General features: G+C 46.1%; 1 protein-coding gene across 1 annotated transcript in view; it reads right to left on the reverse strand.

Annotated features, from left to right (window-relative positions):
- KIFBP (kinesin family binding protein) overlaps window positions 1-15673 on the reverse strand; it is a 517175-nt gene that overhangs the window by 342995 nt on the left and 158507 nt on the right. The gene's annotated exons all lie outside the window — the stretch shown is intronic.

Genomic DNA, 15673 nt, shown 5'->3' on the forward strand with positions numbered 1-15673 from the left:
GATTGGCTCACGTCCCTGTGCACCGCCAGGAGCTCTGCCAGTCTTGCCTCCATCCTGGCATGATGCTCAACCTGCAGGGTCTTCATCTCATTGAGGGTCCCCACTACCTGGGCGATGCCTCTGGAGTCACGCCGGTATGCGTCCAGGATGTTTCTGACGTGTGCCATAGCCGGGTCCTGAGCCAACTGGGCAGGTTCGCGCCTCCGCCGTCCTCCACTCCCACCACCCCTGCCCACTTGCGCCTGGCCTGCCGTTGTGGGGACATCGGGTCTCCGGGACCCCTGAGGGATGGCATTTGCAGTGTCGCCTGCCTCCTCCTCGGTGCCCGGAGAACCTTGTCCCTCCTGGACAGACTGGCTGTGTTGTTGTGTGCGGGCAGGGCTCCTGGGTTTCTCCTGGGATGTGGCAGGAATGGGGTGGTGGTTGGCACAGTTGTACCAGACGTAGGTGCTGCAGGTGGTTGGACACCAGAGGGGCCAGGTTGGTCTGGGTCATCCACGGAGTGGTGAGAGTCGTCGCTGCCGGTGGGGTCCTCTTCACGCAGAGCCTGGTCCTGTGAGTCTTCCCCCCCAGTGTTGGGGGGAGATCGATGACGTTGACCTGTGTGTGAGAGAGACAGTGTTAATTGTGTTACATGCGACATCCACGTTTCATTCTTTTTTGATTTGGCACAGTTCCTCTGGGTGGTTGGATTTGGCTAGCATTCCTCACACAGTGCACTTGTGCATGGGTATGTCCCTTGGCCACAGCTTTCGACACTTTACCCATGTGTGACACAATCTTAGTTGATGCATATTTTGGGAACGCAGTCAGCAGTGTAGTGAGCGGGCGTAGCAAACCATGCAGAGCCGCCTTACGTGTTGCACTGTACGTGGCCGAATGGTGTTTATTCCATGCTATTTGAGAATGCAGGTAGGTAACTTAACAATTTGTGACAGGGTTCTGACGAACACAGTGGGTAGGTATACTGGGTGTAAGGTTCTGTTTGTGCCTGCAGCACGGATGTACTCGTGCACAGATTGACACATGGCCTAGTGTTTATCAAAGGTTGAAGGGGGGGTTAAGGCACTGCCAAACCTTGTCTACATGCACACAGTCCACCTGCTGACGAGCGGACATGGCCACACCACCCAAGGGTGATTTGGTCTCCCTCTGTCTCCCTTTCTCCCTCCCTCTGTCAGCCTCCTCCCTCTGTGCGTCTCCCTCGGTCTCCCTTTCCCCCTCCCTCTGTCCGTCTCCCTTTCTCCCTCCCTCTATCAGCCTCCTCCCTCTGTCCGTCTCCCTCTATCTCCCTTTCTCCCTCCCTCTGTCAGCCTCCTCCCTCTGTGCGTCTCCCTCTATCTCCCTTTCTCCCTCCCTCTGTCAGCCTCCTCCCTCTGTGCGTCTCCCTCTGTCTCCCCTTCTCCCTCCCTCTGTCAGCCTCCTCCCTCCCTCTGTCTGTCTCCCTGTGTCCACCTCTGTCTCCCTTTCTCCCTCCCTCTGTCTGTCTCCCTTTCTCCCTCCCTCTATCAGCCTCCTCCCTCTGTCCGTCTCCCTCTATCTCCCTTTCTCCCTCCCTCTATCAGCCTCCTCCCTCTGTCCGTCTCCCTCTATCTCCCTTTCTCCCTCCCTCTGTCAGCCTCCTCCCTCCCTCTGTCCGTCTCCCTCTATCTCCCTTTCTCCCTCCCTCTGTCAGCCTCCTCCCTCTGTGCGTCTCCCTCTATCTCCCCTTCTCCCTCCCTCTGTCAGCCTCCTCCCTCCCTCTGTCTGTCTCCCTGTGTCCACCTCTGTCTCTGTCCCTCTCTCTGCCCCTCTCCCTCCCTCTGTGTGTCACCCTCTGTCACCTCAGCCCAGCTTCCTGGGCACACACAGTTTGCAGGTCTTGCAAAGGCCATTGGCTTGTTCATATGGGTTTGTTTCTTCTCTGCCGGCACTCATTGGGCGGAGTGTCTGAGTCTGCGCTGCTGCTGTGGCGGTGTGTGCTGACACTCTTTCAGTGTGCTGCGTCTTCATTGGCTGCTGTTATGTGCAAATTGTGCCTTCATACCCATGTCGTCCTGCAACGCGGCCACCATTAGCAGGCAAAACAGTACTGTGTGGGGACACACTGTATGGCTGTGCCCTAAGCCATATGGGCTGAGGGCATTCTTGTGTGCTTCAGAGTTGCTCTATGTTAGTTTTGAGGCCCACCCTCCCGGCATCGGGGACATCCTGTCTTGTGTTGGTGTTTTGTGTGGCCTGTGACTTGGCATGGCCTTGCTTGGGGCATGGGGCATGGAGGCGCTAGTGGCATGTGTGTGGTTTTGGAGTGTGGTTGTGTCCGGTGCTGGCTTTGGGGGGGTTGCATGCATGATTGGTATTTGGGTTGTATATGGCGTTCCCCCCATGTGAGGTGAGTTGTTTGTGTACTCACAAGGCTCTCGGACTCCTTCTAGTCCGTCTACTCCCAACGGCGGCAGCGTGGCCATCACCTTCTCATCCCACGGATGGTAGTGTACCGGTCTGCGGGCCGGACCTCCTCCAGTGATGTTGGCCTGGTTGTGCTCGTCCGTCATTTTGCGGCGGACCGTCCTCCGCAGATCGTACCACCTGGCTTGGCACTCATGCCTGGTCCTTCTGGTGGCCCCAACAGCATTCACGGAATTGACTATCCTCTCCCACATGGCAGATTTTTCTGATATGCTGGTCCGTCTGACCAATGTTCCAAAGAGCTGTGGCTCGACTGATGATTTCGTCGACAAGGGACTCCAGCTCGTCCTTTGTGAACTTTGGATTCTTGTTGGTGGGCATGGTGTGGGTGTGGAGGGTTGTGGGGGTGGGCGTGTGGATGGGTGTGGTTGTGGATGGTTGGGGGTGTGCAGGTGTGTGTGTGTGTGTGTGTGTGAATGTGATGAGGGTGTGTTTGTGATGGTGGTTGTGTGAAGGAGTGCAAGTGTAAGGTGTATTGATCGTTGAAGTATGGTGCAGTGCGTTGTCTCTGGGGTCTGGCAGCAGTGGATCTGTTGCAAAGGATCATGGTTTGTGTGTGTTGGGCCTTTTTATTGGTCCATTTGTGGGTGTGGCTGTGTTTGAACTTTGGGTGGGTGTGTTATAAGGAGTGGTAGTGGTTTGGGCCTCTGTTTATCTGTTTGTCAGTTGCAGGTCAGTGTATAGGATGTATTTGGCCTTGTTGGATATGTTTTGTGGTCTTGTGTGCCTCGAATTGACTCTCCTTGTGTTTTTTTTGTTTGTCCTGGTTCAGTAGGAGTGTTTTTAGCGTCTGTACGGTGCGTACATGGGCCATGTTGTTGTACAGTGCTGTCCTTTGCTATGGCTTAGTACGACTCGTACATGCCCGATGTTGGGTGAGGGTGCTGGTGTGTGGGCCTGGGGAAGGGTGCGTACGAACACGAGCAGGGTGTTGGTCCGCACAGTCCATCGGTGCTGGTGTTTCGCACCGTACATACAGGGGGGGCTGGGTGTAGGGTCCGTACATACACGGGTGGGGAGTTGGTACGCTGCATGCATACACGGGTGGGGGTACGGTCCGTACATACACTGGTGGGGTGGGGGTACGGTCCGTACATACACTGGTGGGGAGTTGGCACGCTGCATGCATACACGGGTGGGGGTACGGTCCGTACATACACTGGTGGGGTGGGGGTACGGTCCGTACATACACTGGTGGGGTGGGGGTACGCTCCATTCATACACGGGTGGGGGTACGTTCCATTCATACACGGGTGTGGGTACGCTCCGTACATACACTGGTGGTGTGTGGGTACGCTGCATGCATACACGGGTGGGGGTACGGTCCGTACATACACTGGTGGGGTGGGGGTACGGTCCGTACATACACTGGTGGGGAGTTGGTACGCTGCATGCATACACGGGTGGGGGTACGGTCCGTACATACACTGGTGGGGTGGGGGTACGGTCCGTACATACACTGGTGAGGTGGGGGTACGGTCCGTACATACACGGGTGGGGGTATGCTCCATTCATACACGGGTGTGGGTACGCTCCGTACATACACTGGTGGTGTGTGGGTATGCTCCATTCATACACGGGTGTGGGTACGCTCTGTACATAAACTGGTGGGATGGGGGTACGGTCCGTACATACACAGGTGGGGAGTTGGTACGCTCCATGCATACACGTGTGGGGGTACGGTCCGTACATACACGTGTGGGGGTACGCTCCGTACATACACGTGTGGGGGTACGCTCCGTACATACACGTGTGGGGGTACGCTCCGTACATAAACTGGTGGGGTGGGGGTACGGTCCGTACATACACGGGTGGGAGTACGGTCTGTACATACACGGGTGGGGTGGGGGTACGGTCTGTAAATACACGGGTGGGGAGTTGGTACGCTCCATGCATACACGGGTGGGGGTACGGTCCGTACATACACGGGTGGAGAGTTGGTATGCTCCATGCATACACGGGTGGGGGTACGGTCCGTACATACACGGGTGGGGTGGGGGTACGGTCCGTATATACACGGGTTGGGTGGGGGTACGGTCCGTACATACATGGGTGGGGGTACGGTCGGTACATACACGGGTGGGGGGTACGGTCCGTACATACACGGGTGGGGGTACGGTCCGTACATACACGGGTGGGGTGGGGGTACGTTCCGTACATACACGGGTGGAGTGGGGGTACGTTCCGTACATACACTGGTGGGGTGGGGGTACGGTCCGTACATACATGGGTGGGGTGGGGGTACGGTCCATACATACACTGGTGGGGTGGGGGTACGGTCCGTACATACACTGGTGGGGTGGGGGTACGGTCCGTACATACACTGGTGGGGTGGGGGTACGGTCCGTACATACACTGGTGGGGTGGGGGTACGGTCCGTACATACACTGGTGGGGTGGGGGTACGGTCCGTACATACACGGGTGGGGAGTTGGTACGCTCCATGCATACATGGGTGGGGGTAAGCTCCATGCATACACTGTTGGGGGTTCGGCGCGTACATCCGCAGCCGGGGGGCATTTTGCGCGTACATGCGGGGTCTGTGGTGGGGTGTTCGGCGCGTGTGCGGGCACGTGTCTCCATGGTTGCTATGGGAGTTCGGTCCGTACGGTGTTTTTTCCATACAGTTGTGAAATCGAAAGGACGGGAGTGATCGTACTTGCGTGGTCGGACTTCATTTTTCCGAATCGTACGGTAAATCGTCCGGGGATGTGTCGGACACAATTTCCGACCTGAGGACGTGTGGGGAAATTTTCCGGATGTGATTCGTATGGAGTTTTTCCCATGCGAATCGTACTTGGCAGTTTGTACGCTACTTGTACGATTCGGACGGAAAAAAGTCCAGATTCAATTCGGACGGGGGATATTTTTCCAGGATCCGAATCGGCACCTAAGTGTGTCAAGAGTTCAACACCCTCCACTGTACCATCCTGTGGATTTGTGGACGATAAATAAGGGAGAGATTCACTTTCTTCCTCTTGATCTTCCCCAGTGACCACGAGTATGGTCATGTCAGCTCTGTCCTGGTGTGAATTACGGATCACTGACAAAATATCGAAGGTCAAAAAATCGACCTACAAAAATATCGGAGCAAAAATATCGATGTCAAGAATATCGACATCCATTTCACGCATTTACCAGTCGCTGGTCGTTCATTGCTCCCCCTCGCTACAGAAATTACGGGATGCGTGGGTAAGGGATGTGGGAGATCTAGACGAGGATGACTGGAGGGAGGCGTTAGCGGCCCCTAGGGAGGCGGCCATTGCAATGCGGCTGCGTCTCATTCAATTCAAGTACCTGCACCGCACATACTATACTAGACAGCGGCTGTGGCGGGCGGGTCTGATCGCCTCCCCAGATTGTCTTCGATGTGGATCGGAAGTTGGGACACTTCTACACACGGTGTGGAGCTGTGGGTCCTTATCTCGCTTCTGGAAGGGGGTATGGGATAGCCTGTCGGAAGTCCTGGGATGGGAGCTCCCTCGTACGCCAAGGTTGGGACTCCTGCACGTCATGGAGGGAATTGGGGGTAATATCCATAAGCGACACTTGCTGCTACTGGGTCTTACCCTGGCCAAGAGAGACATTGCACAGGCCTGGAAGAACCCGCGGCCCCCTTCGGTGCTAGCCTGGAAAAGGGGACTTGATTTTTGTATGGGCATGGAGCAACCGATCTTCGTAGCTCGGGGATGCCCGCGTAAACATTTTAAAATCTGGCAGCGGTGGGCAAACTTCAGAGGCATTTGGTTGGAGCCGCCAGGGGACCAAGACCCAGGGCAGGAATTCTGAGGAGACAGGGCAGGTCAGGAACACGCCACGTTACGGATGGGGGCCGAAGGATGGGAGGGGGGGACTGTAATAGTGACCATGTGATGGGGGGGGGTGGGAACCGGGAGGAGGGGGCAGGGGGTTGGGAGGGGGAGAGGAGGGTGGGGGGATAGTTCAGGTTTGAAAGTAGGTGTAGTATGTTCTTCGTTTAACAGTAAAACAAAATGGATTGTGCTGTTATTGTGATACATCCGCCTGGCTGATGTACCTGGAGGTCAGGGCTCAGCAACTGTAATGCAATCATTTAATAAAATTTGTTTTTAAAAAAAGAATATCGACATCCTATCTACAACATGGTAAGTACAAAAATATCGAAAATAAAATATAGAATGTCAAAAATATCGTTTTTAAAAATATAGGGTATTTTTTTGTTTAAAAAAAAAAAATGTAAAATAAACCAAATAATACTTATAAATAAAATAAACATAATCAAATATATTTTATAATGTTTAAAATTAATAATGGATATATATAAGTTAATAAAACATTAAACATATACATATAATATATATATACTTAATCAGTTTTAATAACTTAGAATTTATTAAAAATTATTATAAATTACAAATACATCATACACATAAAACAATAAAATGAATACAAATTAAATAATTATATATAACACATTTAAAAAATTACATTTAATTTGAATATGGTTAAAATTAATTATATATTACATTAGCTAAAATAATACAAAAAAATATTAAATAGCACAGACAATAAAACTACTACTCCAGCTCCAAAAAAAACAGTAAGGAAAATGTTGGATAGCGTAGGGGGAAAAATTACTATTCCAACTCCAGAGAGTGCAACAGTAGAGAAAGTGTTGGATAGCGTAGGGGTAAAAATTACTATTCCCACTCCAGAGAGTACAACAGTAGGGAAAGTGTTGGATAGCGTAGGGGTAAAAATTACTATTCCCACTCGAGAGAGTGCAACAGTAGGGAAAGTGTTGGATAGCGTAGGGGGAAAAATTACTATTCCAACTCCAGAGAGTGCAACAGTAGAGAAAGTGTTGGATAGCGTAGGGGTAAAAATTACTATTCCCACTCCAGAGAGTGCAACAGTAGGGAAAGTGTTGGATAGCGTAGGGGTAAAAATGACTATTCCCACTCCAGAGAGTGCAACAGTAGGGAAAGTGTTGGATAGCGTAGGGGTAAAAATGACTATTCCCACTCCAGAGAGTGCAACAGTAGGGAAAGTGTTGGATAGCGTAGGGGTAAAAATTACTATTCCCACTCCAGAGAGTGCAACATTAGGGAAAGTGTTGGAATAGTAATTTTTACCCCTACGCTATCCAACACTTTCCCTAATGTTGCACTCTCTTGAGTGGGAATAGTCATTTTTACCCCTACGCTATCCAACTCCAGAGAGTGCAACAGTAGGGAAAGTGTTGGATAGCGTAGAAGGTAAAAATAACATACTTATAAATAAAATAATTATTTAAAATAATTAGTGATTTAATTATTAAATAACTCAAAATTTACAAATACCAATAAATAATTACAAACATAATTACCAATTCATAATTAACAATAAATTAATAATAAATACCAATAACAAATAATTAATAAATATTAATTACCAAATATTAAACTAAAATATTTTTCATAACCAAAAACATATGAATTATTAAAAAGTAATTACCAATTAAAAATATTGAACAATTAACAAAAATTATACCACAAAATAATAATGAAACATTAATTACCAATTAATAATTACTTATTCATATATTAATTAGAAATATCAATACATAATATTTAATCATATTTAATTCACAATTAATGATTGATCAACAACAAATTATTTTTCATAACCAAAATTTTATAATGTAAAATATTTACCAATTAATAATTAATGACCAATTAATTAATTATCAACACCCAACAAATTTAATAATTACTTAAGATTTCAATTACTTCCAAGACTATTCCCCTATAAACGCACAACAGACTCCAATAATAAAATAATACACTTAACATAATTATCAATTAATCAATAAAAACTAATTATCAATTAATAAAAATTACCAATTAATACTTAATTAACAATAATATAATTATCAATACCAATAAATGAAAATAAATTATTACTTAATTACAATTAAATTACTTCCCACCCTATTCCCCTATAAACCCACAACCCGTTACAGAACTTAAACGCAAAAATTAATTAAAATTAATTTATAATTCCTAAAAATGTATAATTAATTTCATATAATTAAATTACTTCCCACCCTATTCCCCTATAAACCCACAACCCACTACAGTACTTAAACACAAAATTGACTTAAAAAACCATTATTAACATATAAAAATTGTATACATATATTTTAAAACCAGTAAAACACTTAACAAAAAACATATAACACATGCATATTAAATACATATTAAAATACATAATAATATAAATATTGATATTAGTAACATCAATATTAGTAACATCGATATATTTGATATCGATATTACTAACTTCGATATTACTAACTTCGATATTACTAACATCGATATAAAAATACTTACCTTAGGGTCGATATTCTGTCCATAGATATTATTGACATCGATATTCTGTCCCTTCGATATTTAAAACTCGATATTAGTGTAGGTCGAAATTTTATTTTCGATATTTTGACTGCTTACCGTGAATTACGGCGATTTACATTAAGTACTCTGCAAGGACTTCTAGGGGTGCCAAGTCAACCAAGTAGGTGACTTCTCCCTTCTTTGACAATTGGATTGGGCCCAATCCACTTGTCCTGGAGGGCCCTGGGAGCCACAGGCTCCAACACCCACTCCAAATGTCCTGGTTCATTTTCAACCGTGGCTGCCTTCTGGTCTCACCAGTGCTTTACAAACTCCTGGCTAGCATGAAGATTCTGGTTTGCTTTCTTATGTACTCAGCCATGCGTGAGCATAGGTCAAGCACAGTCTACTATGTCCTGTTTGGGTTGCTTGAGATTTTTCTCCCAACGTTCCCTCACTGGACTCCGAGGACTCCTTACAGGGTGTCCAAACAGACGTTCAAAGGGGCTGAATACAACTCCCTTCTGAGGAACCTCCCTGTATGTAAACAGGAGGCATGGCAGTAAGACATCCCATCTTCTTCTAAGTTTGTCTGGGAGCCCCACAAACATGCCCTTAATTGTCTTGTGAATGTCTCCTGGTCTAGGGGTGATGGGGCGTAGTGAATTTGTAACTCACACCACATTCATTCCACATAGTCCTGAGGTATGCAGATATGAAATTGGTTTCCGTATCGGAGGCCACTTTGGCAAACCCAACCCTAGTGAAGATTACAAGGAGGGCCTTTGCTACTGCAGGAACAGTTGCAGTCCTAAGAAGGATTGCCTCTGAATACCTATGCAGGAAAGTGTCCTTTATGCATGGTTTCCCCTAACGTTTTGCCAGATACCGGATACACTTTGACTGAGTGTGTGGCCTAGGTCCCTGCCAACCAGGTTCCAGAGGCTGTGTTCTTTCCCTAACCTGTACCATTGTTTTTACAACTGGCACAACTCTGGCCTACCTGTCTCCCTTGTAAGGGGTATCTATGGTACCAAGGGCTTGGTAGCCAGGGAAAGGCCTCTGAGGGCTGCAGCATGCATTAAGCAACACGCCGACCTCTCACCACAAACATACACCACTGCCATTCACGTCTGCACGTTTTAGTGCAGTTAAACACTGAATGAGGCCTAGGTAAGTCACCATTTAGTCAGGGTGTACTATACCTCATGTGAGGACCTATCTGCATGAGCAGACAGGCCACTATAGAAGACCATTCTTAGATATAGAAGTGCACAGTGAAACCATACTAAGTATATGGTCTGGAAACTTGTCATTACCAGTTTCCTAGCACTATAATGGCTTTACTGAATTCTGGGATGTTTGGATCAAACATCTCAGAATAATAAACCTACAATGATTCCAGTGACTCCTAAACCAAATCAACGACAGTCGGGTTCCTGTGCCTGCCACCACAAGATCGGTTTCCGGGCCCCTGGGGTGGGAGCCATCGCTCCCAGGACCCAGAAACAAAGCCTATCCTGGGTGGAGGTGTTCACACCTCCCCCAGGTCAATAAGTGGCATCTGTGGCAGGGAAGCTTCAAAGGACTTGCTGCCTTTGCAACGTGACCCCCTGCCTCTTCTGTTATCAGGAGCAGACCCCCCTTACGGTCTTCACCCCCTTTTCGGTGGGAAGACAGGCAGGAAAATCTGGACAGTCCAGAAGGTATTCCCACCTCTGCCAACCCCACCCCTCAGGTGGGGGAGGCAAGGTGAAGCCCACTCTTCAGAGCTCGCCATCTGTTATATTCCATATAGGGACCACCATATAGGTCCAGGTCACATCATAACCCTTCACCTACATTCTCTCCTATATTATATACATAACGGATTTGAAGGACCGACCTTTAACCTAGTTACAATACTATACACAGGACGTAGGGTTTGTCCCCTGTGAAGAAGCGCTGCCATCCCAGTTTGATGTTCCGCCTTCAGAACCTATATCGAACCACACTTACCGATCTTCCTGTTCCCTCCTTTGTTTTCAGGCCCCTGTTAACAGAAACATGTTGTGGCAAAAATTAAAGAAAATGAAAATACCATCATTGCTGTTGAATCAACTAATTCTCCTGCACAGCAATACCTGGGTTCAGGTCAATCTAGGTACAGGGGAATTCTTATCCAAGTAGATCTCCACAAGCACAGGGGTAAAACAAGGATGTGTGCTCGCACCAACACTATTCAATCTCTTTATGGCTGAACTGGCAATCCTGCTGAATGAAAGCAACTCTCATGCACCCAAGTTAGGCGGCACTCAGCTGTCTAATCTATTCTACGCGGATGACTTGGTGCTGATTAGCTGGACCCCGATAGGCTTACAGCGACTGTTAGACATTACCTCGCAATACTCCAAAACAAACAAACTCAGTATCAATCAAGAAAAAACTAAAGTCATGTGCATAACTAACAGCAAAAAGAAAATATCAACTAGTTGGTTCCTGGACTCAAGGAAGCTGGACGTTACAAGAAAATATAGATCCCTGGGGGTCATCCTAGACCCCAGCGGCAGCTTCAAGCCACAATGCTAGGAGATAAAAAAGAGAGGATTAATGAGAGCGGTATCCCTAAGAAATTTAAAAAATAAATTCACGGGACCAGATATCGTTCCTTTAATAAAGGTGATACAGGCAAAACTGATTCCATCTATCACCTATGGAAGCGAAGCGATGAGAGGCAGGGACGCCAAAACGGTAGACGGAACAGTAACAAGAGCCATGCGCATGATCTTTGGCTTGCCAAGGTACACTTCACCCGCGCAGATTAGACTTGAATTTGGGCTGGTAAAGGAAGAGCTGGCACGTAAAGGTGTATACTTAAAAAGCTTGTATAAAATAAGCAGGGGGGAAGCAAACACACTGAACGCTATCCTCTGGAAGGAACTGCAAACCAAAGAAAATTGTCCCGCAAGGCTTTTCCTGGAGGACGCAATAAAGCATCTGGGGGTGCGTCGATTGTGGGATCTACAAGGGCCTCTGGCGGGTTTTAAAAAAAGCAGTAAACAACAGCGTTAGAAAAGAATCTCTCCTGCAGGAAAAAGCCTTATTGACGGAGCGAGGTCATGGGTGGCTAACCATACAATCTTACTCCAAGCTCAGGCCACAATTATATCTTCAGACTAGCTTTACCAAAAACACAAAAGGAGAAATTTCTGAAATATCGCCTAGGACTATTGCCTTCTGCAGACCATATGGCCCCTTGGCTACGTCCCTCAATGCCAGCAAAGTGCCGCCTTTGTGGGAATGACGAAGATAACATCATACACCTTATTACCATCCGTAAGGACCTGTTGCAAGACCGCCGGAACCTTCTGAGACCACTATTTAACAAAAAACGAATTAGGTCATGCAGGCAAGCTGTCCTGGCATGCTTTTCAGGTGACGAAGTTCACCTGAGCTGCCGATTAGTAAAATATATTGAAGCTGCAGAAGTCCGCCTTAATAAAATTAAAGAATAAACCGAAACATCTAAATTGATGGAACCCAGTGCATCATTTGCATCCTCAGGGCTAAAAAAAATAAAAAAATACAAAACTCGGATAATAATGGGGGCCCATCTGGTATCTAGGAGTCCACCGGAACTTAACGCTACAAAGAACAAGCATATGGGGATGAGAATGTCTTGCTACTCATCTGGATTATGAATTGCAACAACTAAATGCATCTTGAAGAGGAAAGCAGGTCAGCTCAATTACTTAAACCTCCACAATGGTAAAGATAGAACTGACTTAGCAGCGGGCCAATCTCCCTTCTCGCTATAGTTTTATAGTTTTAGACTTAGTAATTTTTTTTTTTTTTTTTTTTAATTTTTTTAATTGCAGCTTTTTATATCTTACCACAGTATTCATATATTCTTCTATGTTGCTACAGACACACGAAACCATTTTTATTGATGTTGGATTGTAATGGTTTTTATTAACTGTACAATAAAGTATTACCTTACCTTACCTACCGTATAGATATCTATATAGCAATTCACAGGCAAGTAATCCAATAAGTCGATTTGAGAAAAAAGAAAATGTTTAATATACTAATATTGTTACATTACTAGTTGTGGTGATATTTTGCAACACAATATGGTCAACAGTTACAGGTAATGTCTTAGATGGAAACAGCTGACACGTGTTTCGTTACATTAGTAACTTCAAGGCTTTAAAAATCCATAAAAGGCAGTTCAAAATGCTCTCCTCGATATAAAGAGTATTCCGTATATCAAATAGCAAGGGACCATAAAATGTATGTCAACCGCCAAAGAATAAATCGGTTATACAGAAAAGATTCACTTGAGTAAGGTGTATTCCTGTATTAGTCCTTCAAGAGGTGTTGATAGCAATTTTCACAAATATATCTCAATCCTACTGCATATATTTGTCGTAGGTTTGTATAATAAATAATTTTTCGAGTGGAGAGCCAGGGCATTGACGGTTTTAAGTAAGGCGTCGAAAGCTATGATAAGCCTCCCGGATTTTGGCGCCGTGTCCCGATCGTGGTTTCTTTCTAAAGTGGTGACGACCGGCCCGCTCAGACACAGTCGGCCGCAACTAAAAGGTACTGTTTACAAGTCTGATGACACCAACACCGGTCCACAACGATGCATTTGAACAGTACTAGTGGATTCTGTTTTCAGTACCGCTGTAGCCCCAGACGGAGCTGCTAGCTTCAAGGAACTGCTTTTTTAAATCATACTTGCAAAATGCCTATTTCTGATTACTGTATGTTGGTCTTTTATCGTTTTAGTCTTGTTTGCACAGATAAATATTGGTTATTTTTCTAAAACGGGTGTGGTGTCCTTTTGTAGTGTTTTCACTATATTAGTTGGTTATGTGCAAATGCTTTACACACTGCTCAGAGATAAGCCTGACTGCTCGTGCCAAGCTACCAAGGGGGCGAGCAGGGGTTTATTTTAGGAGTGTGTCCCCTTTATCCTGACTAGATGGAAGTGCCCCAATTTGGACAAAGGTGCAAACCATTTCCAACTAGAGACCACATTTCTAACATGAAATTTACTTATAAGTCCCTAGCACAGTGGTACTACAAGTACCCAGGGCCTATAAATTAAATGTTACTAGTGGGCCTACAGCACTTGATATGAAGCCCACTTAAGTAGCCCTTTAAAATATGTCTCAGGTCTGCCGCTGCGGCCTGTGAATGCAGGTTTAAACTACCAATTCTTCCTGGCAAAATAAACCTTTTGTCAGGCCCAAGCGTCCCTTTTTAATACATATAAATCACCCCTAAGTTAGGCCGAAAACATCCTATAGGCAGGAGTGCAATGTATTTAAAACGTTGGACATGTATTTTTACATGGCTTGGTAGTGCAAAACTCCCAAATGATTTTTTTCACTACTGTGAGGCCTACCTCTCTCATACAATAACATTGGGTTACCTTATTACATTTAATAAGTGATAACTTTTGATTGGGAGCAGGTAGAAATATCATGTTTGGTCTAAAAAGAAATGGAATTTAAAATCTTCTTTATGGGTAAAGTCAGATTCAAGTCACAATTCTGAAAATGACATGTTTCAAAAATTGGCATTTTCTTGTCCTAACCATTTTATGCCTGCAGCCTGCGTCAAATGCCTGATTAGCATGGCATTTGGCCTTTGCGTATTCCTACCAGACAGGGAGATAAAGGAGGACTAGATTTTGACTCGATGGGCCAGCCTGCTAGGACATGGGGTTGAGCTATTCCCCGTACCACCTGCATTTCAAAGGAGCGGTCTAAACACCAGTCCTTTGTCAACCTAGATCTCGAAGCAGGTGAGAAAGGAAATTCCAGAACCAGATGTGGGGAGGGTAACTCTAGAAGTTTCTCCCATTTCACTTGAGAAGGTACCCCTTTTGAAGTGCCCACTACTCCTCTGTCCTGTCCTTTGTCCAGGATGCAGTCTGTCATATCAGGAGTGACCCCAAACATGATAGCACCACACACAAGCCATGGGCGTGACTAGAGGATCAAACCTGGACGCCTGCTTCACCGATATATGCCTATCAAAGGGTTACCAAGGCTCCCAGCCTATTCATTGTAATTCCCTTTTTAGCACTCCATCTGGTTCCCGAAACGTGCCCAAGCCCACAAACCAGCGACCTTTTCTGAATCAAAGAACCCTTTTGAAGTGCAAGGCAAGCGCTTGGCTCTTCATTCCTCCTCTCACAAATGCAGGCAGTCCACAGATATGTCTGGTATGGCTCCTCCACATACATTTTCCATAGCACTGGGCTTTCAATTTGGAACTTACAGGCCTCCATGTACTGTCCTATAGACAGGCACTCATACATTACAACACACACAATCACACACCTGCTGTATACCACTACATACTAAAATTATGTAGGGGTTAGGGCACGTTAGGTACACAGCAGCAGACGTTTGCACAAGTGGGCTCTTAGACCCCACTTCAGTGACATAGCTAAAAAGGCCTGTTCACTTTACTGATCACGGTTACAAATAAAAAAATAAAAAATAATATGCTGCCAACACTGCACTCATTCTACTGAACTATGGGTAAGGGCAGTAGCCCTTTACCACTAACAGTGTAATGCTTTGCATGTATTTCCCACTCTAAAAAGACAGCAATCTGTGAGACAGGCCCAAGCCATGGTGCACATGAATGATTCTTTTTAGCTCATTTAGAAAATTGGTACCAAGGATCCAAGTATTGACGCAGCTGGAGCACTCACAGCAGAGGTGCACAACCCATACCATGTAGGCGCCTTTCATGTCCCAACAGATAATAACATCCATATTCTGCTTAGTGGCACAGTGTTCAACTACAATGGTAGAAGAGTGAGAGAGAAGTGTCATAGTGCATGTAGCTCCAAAAGCGTGTCCTGAC

This window comes from Triturus cristatus, chromosome 1_2, assembly GCF_964204655.1.
Source record: "Triturus cristatus chromosome 1_2, aTriCri1.1, whole genome shotgun sequence".
Taxonomy (NCBI): Eukaryota; Metazoa; Chordata; class Amphibia; order Caudata; family Salamandridae; genus Triturus; species Triturus cristatus.